Source organism: Elaeis guineensis, chromosome 8, assembly GCF_000442705.2.
Source record: "Elaeis guineensis isolate ETL-2024a chromosome 8, EG11, whole genome shotgun sequence".
NCBI lineage: Eukaryota > Viridiplantae > Streptophyta > Magnoliopsida > Arecales > Arecaceae > Elaeis > Elaeis guineensis.
Window position 1 is genome coordinate 28,444,614 of NC_026000.2, and position 10,239 is coordinate 28,454,852.

The 10,239-nt window shown below is 37.4% G+C and overlaps 1 pseudogene; it reads right to left on the reverse strand.

The window, feature by feature from the left end:
- Positions 1-548: 548 nt before the first annotated feature.
- LOC140851191 (putative methylesterase 14, chloroplastic) lies at positions 549-9,141 on the reverse strand (annotated as a pseudogene).
- Positions 9,142-10,239: the final 1,098 nt, after the last annotated feature.

Sequence of the window (10,239 nt, forward strand, 5' to 3'; positions counted from 1 at the left end):
ATGAAATAATACATCTGTAAGCTATGGTTGTTATTTGCTTGTATAGATAATACAAAGAGGAAGATGTACCTATTATATGATAATTATTAAACAGATATTTACCATAGGTGAATATTATATTATCTTCTCCCTTATGAGTAAAAAGTCATGGAATATCTTACTATTATCAATATTAAAGTAATGGAAATGCTTTAATGGAATATACTTATCTGTTCCCTTAATGAAAAGCAAGTATACCGATTATCAATATAATAAACGAGGTTGAGGGAGAACGTGTTAGCAAGACATTAGCATTTGCTGAAACACAGACTGGGCTTAATCCCAGCAAAATAAACAATATATGCTTGATCAATTCCCCATACTTGATGGACAAAAGCAGCTTTTGGAATCACAAGCATTAACTTATCAAGAATTATCCTGTCCGATCAACTTTGTTCAAGCATGTTTCTCCTCCCAGACCTCCAGAATTTTTAAACAAAATCTCTTATTTTTGTGAATCCTTTTTGCCATCCTATTTTATACAGCCCCCAACTTGTAGCTCATCTCATCTACCGTAACTCGTGAAACCAGTATCTATGAGAGCTGGGCGATTTCAAGCAAATTTTGTTCAGAGACTGTGGCTTTGAGAAGAAAAGGCAGTGATCACTGCTTGATCTTGTAGACCCCATGAGGTGGGTTCTCCCGGACCAGCTCTCCTGGATGTCGGCTGAGAGCATGTGGTCATCAAGTGTCTGAACGAAATACCGCCGGACAGAGCCATAATTTTCCAGGGGGTTAGAGACAGCTTCTCCCATGATTGGTGCCAGAGGATGGGTCTCATTGAAACTGCGGCAAAGATATTCCTGCTATCACCATTCACCCCTTCATTAGAAAACATAATCCCATCCATTACACTGAAAACTATTAAAACATTCAATGCCACCTAGAATTAGCCATGCAGAGGATGATTCAGCTGGTCATCTACGATTTTCCACAGTTAGTGACTTCACGAAACAGAGCTTCTTTAATTTAAGAAACTACAATTAACTCGACTGTCATGCATATATAATTAATATAAAAGAGCATAAAATAATATGATGCTTACTGTACAAATTGGAATAAATAGAAGGCACTAAAGTTTAGTAATAGTAAGCATTCTTATCTGAATTATGCATTTTAGCTTGTATGATGCACAAAACATGGATCAATGTACTGTACCATGTTGGGCAATTCCACAAGGAATGTATTTTTGCCATTAAGGTACCAGCATAGATACAGGGTTACAAACCCCTATATATCCTTTGCTGGTTTGTGGATCAGTCAGTGGCATGCACCTATACAGGCTGGCATGGACACAGTTGCATTGCCATAAGCCTTTGCACATCGTTGGCACATGATCAGAATGGCTTGACATAACACAACACATATCTCGGGCATGGGGAGATCGCAGAGTACATTGTTCCTTGGTAAAAATTTTGGGTAGAGATGTTGTACCCAGTGCAATGCCGTTTGGCTTTTAGAGTGCAGCATATGAATCAGAAGCTAACCAAATATTACAGGAAAGCTTATGTTAGTGCATCCTTCCTTCTTTGTTGCGTCATTTTCTCATTAGTCCTATAGCTTCCAGGCAATAATCTATTGGGTGTACTGGGATAATTATTTTCTATGCCTGATCAAAATGGATTCGCTGTGCAGTTATTCTTTCACTAGTTGAATTCTCTGTTTTTCCTTGGCTAGCCACATCTCTTTGATGCCCACATTGATGCCTTAGTGCCTGAAGCCACAATTAATATAATGAACATCACAGCAACTATTGATTCAGCATTCTTCTACTAGATATTTCACTACATTACCTTAAAGAATGATCATAGTAGATTTACAATCAGTGCTCAATACACATCTTGCAGTCACTCAAACCTAGAGTTGGCTTTTAGAGCTGCTGCATTCATCTGTATACTGACAGGTTAAACGTTGAGAAGAAGCAGGTTCAGCAACTTACAAGCAGTCAGGCACCAATAAATTTTTGCACAAGGACCTAATGGCTAGTAATCAACCTGCACCTGATGGCACCTCCGGCCTTCAGCATGAAATGATGATTTTTTGAAAACAATAATGTAACTGAAGTAATATAAAGATACGGAGGTGGGTGTTAGAGCTTCACGCAATGCTTAAAAGCAATTTCTGGGTTTCTCAATGTACAAAATCTGTAGCCTGTCATTGCTCAATACATTCGTCGATGCTATCAATTCAGGAAAGAGCTTATGCTGACCAATAGATGTTCATATTGATTGATGAAATCATATTGCTCTTCTTCCAACAGTTTTGCTCCAACTTCAACACCATTTCCTTCTAAAAGAAGTGCAAATAAATATTCAGAAAGCTCTAAAGTTTCCAGTCTTTTTTCTTTTGCTGATGCTTGGGCCTAAAAAGCATAGATGGTAAGAAAGCCACACTTCCAGTCTGTTAGAAATGCTTCCAACTAAGGCTTTCTCTTCTATTTTGAGTTGGCTTAGTAGTTTATGTGGCAGAATTTATAACATCAAAGATCACTCTTAGGTAGCTATCACATGAATGTACACTATCCATGGGGAATTCCTCATATTGTTTGTATCATGTTGACATCGAGGTTCAGGATTGAGTTCTAACTACCCTGATTTGAGATCAAGTGTAAGACACTTGAACAGTTGAACTCATGAAGGACTTGATTGCACCTTGTCAAGAATGGTGGAATGTTGGTCTCAACAATGGGCTCAACTTGCCATAGTAGTATTAGAACTTAGAAGTGAACATCTTTTTCTTCTCAGAGATTGGCCAGGGATTAGGTATAAAATCATTTGCCGAAATGGTATTTTCTTATATCCTATAAGATAATCAGGAAGTTTGGATGAAAATATATATGTCAGAAGTGTTCAAAAAATATAACTTTTAATTTTTTACAATATTAAAAAAACTAAATATATAAGTAATTTAGTATGCATCTCCATATCTCCTTTTTTTTTAATCTTGCTGAGGCAGATGCTGGGCTACTCGACTTGAATTTGATTGTTGTCTCCTGGTCCATGCAACACTACTTAAAACTATTTATATTCAAAATCTACATTAACTGCACAAAATGCTGCCTTCCAATTTTGCATTTTGTCAGATAGCCACTAATTATGCATTTGACCTTGGTATTCTTTTTCTATGGATCATGCTGTTCATTAGGTCATATCGAAAAAGTGCTTGCATTACATATCTCTGCTAGTCTATAAGATGCGACACTGCAGTTCCATATGTTAAATTCATAGCATAGATCAGTACATATAAACATAAATTATATAAAAGAAAACACTTGCAGAAAATTTCTAATGTAGCAAAAAACTATCAAAAATACATTGTATAAACCGAAAGAGAAAAATTATCTGATAAAGATTAGAATTGAATTGTTCTAACCTTGGAAGGACTCTGGTTGAAGTATAGACATTTAATTTGTTGTTTGTCCAACACAAGGCCAGTAGGAGACTGTCCTTCCATTGTTATAGACTAGAAATTGTGACTTTTGCAAGAAAACATCAGCAGATTCTAGCTGCAAAAATATGTCAAAAGAGAATAAGCAAGAATAACTTTAAACAAAAAGCCTTAAGAGCAATAGACAGCTTTCAACAGCTAGAATGGAACATCCCAAGGTCAAACAAGCTAAGAAAAAATTCCCTTTCAGGCACATGCCAGAACACACCTTGGTCAGATACCAGGCCAAGTCAAGATGGTCCACAAAATTTAAGTCTGAAACGGATATCCCTAGCAATCTGAAAAAACAGACAGTTGCTTGTGGCCTTTCCCAATTGTGTGGAAAATCATTCATTGGACAAGTCAAGAAAGATGTTAGTCCAAGCCACATTGTAGCCCTAGATAACAAGCATGCATGATGCAGGATGGAAATAATGCAGTCACATATAAGCATACCAAAAAATTTTGTATATTATAATTTAAATATTGTTGTGTCATCACACAGTTTTCTTGGATGAGCTGGAAGAGAGGATTGAGGTTTGGAAGCTACTGCTAATAAATGAACGGGGGCACTCACTTCTCCTGAAAATACATCAAAAGGTCTTTGTCCATCCTGTACCATTGTGGCACTAAGAAATACTGCTTTCGTGATCTTTTTTGAGAAATGTTCTAGTGCATATGATATGCTTGCACCTCCACAGCTATGGCCAACCAAAATAACCTGTGACATTATATTGGTCAAAATATTGATATAGCAAAGGTGCTATAGAAACACATGCAAGAAAAATTATTTCATGAAAGCCTTTCCACCTTATCATCCTCAGGAAGATCTTGCAGGTAATTAATTAACGGCTTTGTGTAGTCTGCCAAAGTTGTTATGCTGTTGTATCTGTGTGGTCTATCCCAGACCCTGTGAGATCCAGAGCAACAGATGCAGTCCTGCCTCCTCCAACAGAGAAATGGTCTTATACCAGCACCAAGCTCCAAATCCTTCTCCATGTACCAGTACAATTTTCTTTGTTTCAAGATTCTCGAGAGAAAGCTGGGACCTGAAAATACAATTTCCAAAAGGGAAAAACAGTTAGAGTTACATCATGCATAATATCAAAAATACTACGAAAGAAGGCATGGTAACTAGAAATCCACTGCAAGGAACCTATGTTGCTTAAAAGTGAACAAAGTCCACAGTTCATGGCTGTTGCACGTCCTACAGGAGTTGTAGAATGAATTGCACTGGCAACCCATGAAGCATGAACAGAAATAACCAATATGGCTAACAAAGGCGAAAACATTGATGTGTGAAAAAAATATGAAGACATAGGTAAGATAGAGATGCAAATATACGGACCATGGGCAAAATTTACACTATTAGGGCCCAGCCATCAGGCCAACCTTACCTATCAAAAATTTTGGATAACCCTGGCCTGACACAGGCCTATCTGCATCCCTAACATGGTCATGGCAGGGAAATGATGACAAATTAAGACATCTTTCATGTCTATAACTATCTAGTACATGAGAAACATTAATTTTGTTCAAGTCATCTGCTCCATCCACCATCTCTTTCTTTATCAGAGCACATATGATGGTTTAAGGCTGATAGGATCTTTATATACCTTAATGTTTATGGAAGTGGGTGTCAAACACCCACTCAACCCAACTTGTTATTTGGTAGCTCCAAAACATCCAGACACGTCTGGAAAGTATCTGGATCACAAATTCATCTTATGTGGTTTTTTCAGAGAATGGATACCATGGACTTAAGGCACATTGGTATCTGACGTTTATTAAAGATGACCATGGATACTCCATGGAAGCATATGTGTTTTCCAGATTCATACGATAGAAATAAGAATTTATAAAAGAAGAAGTTAAGGATGATATATCATTTTGCTTTACTGATAGAACTATTGGTCTTAATTTTTGATGGTAAGAATTTGAGTCAATGGTAGTAAAGTGTGAGCTATGCTCAAAAAAACAAGATGTGATGCAAAATCTATCTCTTGACTTGAGTTGTATACCACAAGCAAAAATGTCTTTGCAGATTAACCTATAATTTCTTTTCTTTGTCGATTATTTAGAAATTTTATTTAGCCATGTTTCTTTCTAAGGACCAAAGAATAATACAAGTTTTATTACAAAAACAAGTTGGTAGTTGTAGGACTCCTTGATAAGAGCCTCTCTCTTTAACTGCAGAGAGAGTGTGTGTGAGAGGATAATAAGAGGATGAAGCCATGAAGGGTTTCATTAAGCTCGGTGGAGTACCCAAACCACTTTCCCCTTCTCATCGATCATAAAGAGAAAGAGGAGAAAGATGGTTTCAAGAGCTTGACAAAGCATCAACACATCCGTTCACAGTAGGATTGATAGACAGAGAGGAGAAAAGAGTTCAGGCAACTCAGCCAAGCATTGGACCACTACTCCAGTCTTATCTATGTCTGGCCATCTTTCCCCACCCCATCTTGGATATGTCTATACCATGCCAACCCCTATTATGTCCTTGACTCAAACCACTCTAGCATTGCCCACCCTCTGCATCCTCTGTTGCACCAATCTACCAAACTTGGTCAATACTCAACCATGTCATGGAGCATTCCCCCTCTCACATTCGATGTCTTGCTCCAAACTCCCTCTATGCCCCACTTGTTCATGTCCTTAGCTGCCCACATTGGACTTCTATCATTATTGTTAATAGAGAGGGAATGAGGGTTCATAGATAGGGAGGGGAACAGAGGAGAGTCAAATTCCTTGAAGTTTCTCATTTTCATGGTTTTCATTATTCAAGTTGCCCTATGACTAACTAAATGATCTTATTTTACTGTTATTTTCATCCAAATTATTACCTTCACCATCTCTTGAGGGAAAACAATTGATAGTATCCATGGCACTGGACATCCATTTTGTTTAACGGATGGCATATCAATCGCTCAAAAAAAAAAAGAGGCAAAGCACATGTCATATCATTTTATTTCATGAACATGAGTAACCAAACTCTGAGGAACCTTTATTGTGGAAAGTGTGAGTATCATAAATAGAAAGGTTGACATTTTGTTTATCCAATACGCACAAGAATTAGTGAAGCATTGTTATGATGTACATAATATGCAATTAATAGTTAGAGAGATAATTGCCATAGTTCAGGTCTGGAAGGAGAAAAATTGCAATGAACAATAGACAGCCACTCTGATAGCTTCATTGCACCTCTTTAAAAGCATTTATCCATGTTAGCTGAAGCATCTCCAAGGCAGTGTTACAGGAACATTTTTATTTCCAATTTTTAGAAATTTCAATTTTTGAATTTTTAGGTTATGCTTGGACATAAGATGATATAGAAGGATATTCATTCGTAGCTACTGCATAAATGTAGTCACTTGCTTACATTGGCTAGAAGTGTTAGCACTTTGGCATTTTTTGGATTCTCTTGTTAGGAAACCCTAGAAAGCAAGTTATGGCACTACCACTCTTTATTGTTTTACATGTAATGAATCAACCTAGACAGACTTCCACTAAAATGTCATGTCTTTCCCCCCATCTACGAATTTGGTGTTCTTTTTTTCTGATAAGAAAGTGGTAACAAGTAAATTTAGTAGCATTCAACATATTTCAATATGTTCATATGCTCACATTTTGTAGAAGAGTCTTGATGTCTGGTTATATAGATATAGGGATGAACAATTTAGGGCACTTGGGCACTACACAATCGTGGCAAGTATTTAGTTTACACTAATCAAAGGTCATTTTCATGAGTGTGAGTGGTTCGCCAAATTTGTGTTGTGGATCTACTTGTACAAATGTGGAGACAATTGAACACATGGTGCACAAAATTAAGGATCATGGATGAGCAATGTTAGAAACAATCATGACCAAGGTTCGCCATCTCGGTATTGGATCCCGTACTGATAAAATCCTAACATAGTGTCAATATGTAGTACGGTATGACAATATCAATATGGAGCGGTATGGCATTACCGGTATGGTACGGTATTACCCCATACTAGGTGGTATGGGGCGTTATAGCAAACCATGATAATGACTAGACAAGGGTGAACCTGATCGACAATGCAAGTATGCAAACAGATTATATGAGTGACCACATGAGTAAGATTGGGGTTATCGGGCTGATGGTAATTAAGGCAGTTTAATGTTTATGGTGGGAGATAAAGTCATCTATTTATGGCTATATGAGTTAATTGATCTAAGATGCTCGAGTTCGGCTTGAATTAAGCTCAAATCAAGCTCAACACAGATATAATTGATCCAAGCTTAAACTCAGTTCTCTAGCTTGAAATTAATTTCAAGTGAAGTCAGCAATTAACCCAACTCGGTCAAGCTAAAATCCACAAGGCTCAAAAAGGTTTTATATGAACACACACTTACATACTACCATATAAAATCTTTGTTTGATGGTTTACCTAAACTATTATGTTCTGTGGAGTGATAATATATTTCATAGTATATTAAAAAATTAAAATTTATGTCTAATGAATGTTAATTGCTTTCTAAATTTAATTGTTTGAACTGTGCTTGAACCAGCCTTCAACTGAGCATGATTCCAACTGAATACAAGCTCAAATTGATTTCAGCTTGATCTAAGGTTATCAAGCCGATTGATTAAGCTTGATCAAATAATAAACAAATCAAGCTTGATTAGACCCCAGATTTATCAAGCAGCAGCCTCTATAATCAATGTGAGCAGAGAATTATCATGAAAGAAAATACTGCAACTGTTCTTCTGACAACTTATGACTGAGAAAATCATTGATCCATGGTAATGAAGATCGAGGAAATACTGAGAGTTTACACATTGACTGCGACCATAAGTTTATAAGGCATCATTGGAGGAATGCTTTCTAAACAGTTTCCAAGTTCTTTTGCAATAAGATTCAACAAGCAGTTATTTTCACTTTATCACAAAAACCATTGCCAAGGATATCAATACAGCTTCTAAAATCCAGAAAAGAAGTTTGGATCCTAAACCTTTCTGACAAACAAATCCTTTTCTTCCCTTGATGTTTCCATTAAGCCACCCATCGAAAATAGTCAAAATTTCCATTCTCCAAATTGACAGCCAAATCACATCTAAATCTTAAAAGAATTTTACATCTTATTCTAGCAACTTATAACCTACATTATAAATAAAGAGCCTAGTTTTTAGAATCTGTGATGCGAATGAGAAATCACATTTTGCTCTAGTTAAACAAGCTAGGCTTATACCCTTAAGAAAATACTCATTGCCAGATCTTCTAATGTCAAAGCTACCACCTTCATGCAAGGAAAAGTGAAATAAATGATTAAACATTCACGGTTCTATAAAAAAGAATAAATCATAGTTTTTTTCGTACATAAAGATTAAATCATAGTTAAAATATATGGTGGAGCAACGAGAACTGAAGGCTGAAAAGGTTGCAATCTGAAAGTAACCTGTCTCCCATTTGTGATTGAATCAGGGAGGTCCCGCCGCCGAGAGCTTGTGGATCCAATCCTCCGGGACATTGAGCCATTGAACCGCTGCGATAGCTGGTGCTGCTGGATTGCCATCGCCAGGGCCTGGCGGTGCAACAGCTCCTCTTCAGAGACCGTCTTCCTCTGTGACCTCGAGTTCGAGGTCCTCTTGCTCCTTGACCCGACGCCACCTCTCAAATCCCTCTTTGGCATGCAAATCAATCCGTTGCCCATGGAATTACTAGGGAAGAAGACAACTAAATCCGGACAAATTATTCTATATAAAGATTTTTGAAAGTGGTTGAGAATAGTTGGACAAATTTGGCCAAATGAGATCCAAAGATGCTTCTTGGCCCAAGTTGAGGAGAAGAATTTGATATAAGGATGTCAAATAGAATCGAGAGCAACTCCTAGGAGAATTTGATAGGAAACAGGAACAGAGTATGAGATCACACCAAAAGATTCAATAGATTACCCAGCTGGAGAACTGGAAAGAAGAGATTTTGAGCAGGGATTCCCGGTTATAATTAAGAAAATACCAAGATTTCAAGCTCCAGACCTCGAAAAATTCGATTCAAGGCAAAGCCAAACGAGGTTCTTGTGACACACTGAAGCTCGAGAGTGAAAACTTCAACAAATTTCGTAGCCGAAAAATAAGAGATGGTTCTCAAATGGATTCATTAAAAACGAGAAGCAATAGAAATTCTAACTAAAACAGACAGAAGAGGAGATTTTGAGGGAACCATAAGACAAAAACGAGAAAAAATATACCAGAATGGCAAATAAAACAGATTGAGAAAACTAACAGATTTCGTCTTTTTCTACGCGAATAGGTGATACTCAAGCGGCATAGAAGTGGAATCACGGATTTTTCGGCCCTATATCACAAAATACTGGCCAAAAAATCTATCTTTCGGTGATAAAACGGGGCCCTAAGAAGAAGCCTGGGAGATGCTTTCTCCAAAGGAAGACTACGAAGGATGAGCTCAGAGTTGTTCTCAGAGATATAGAGAGAGATTTCGACGACTATGGAAACTAGTTCAGAGAGGCTCCTTTCAAACGTTCGCTTGGACGTTTCAAGCTCTCTCTCTCTCTCCCACAAGTTTCTCTCTCTAACAAATTTTAAAATCAAAGTTTAAAGGGGTAGTTGTGGCATTACACCCTACAGTACGTCCACTTCATGGCCACCCATGTCATCAATCATAACCTCTCATCCCTGAAGCGATGCATCAAAAATACTCACTTGATAAACGGGACCATCGTAGAAATGAATGGACGGTCATAAAGTGCATGAGTATGGAATAATTTCTCCATGTGAATGGTGGATTGGAA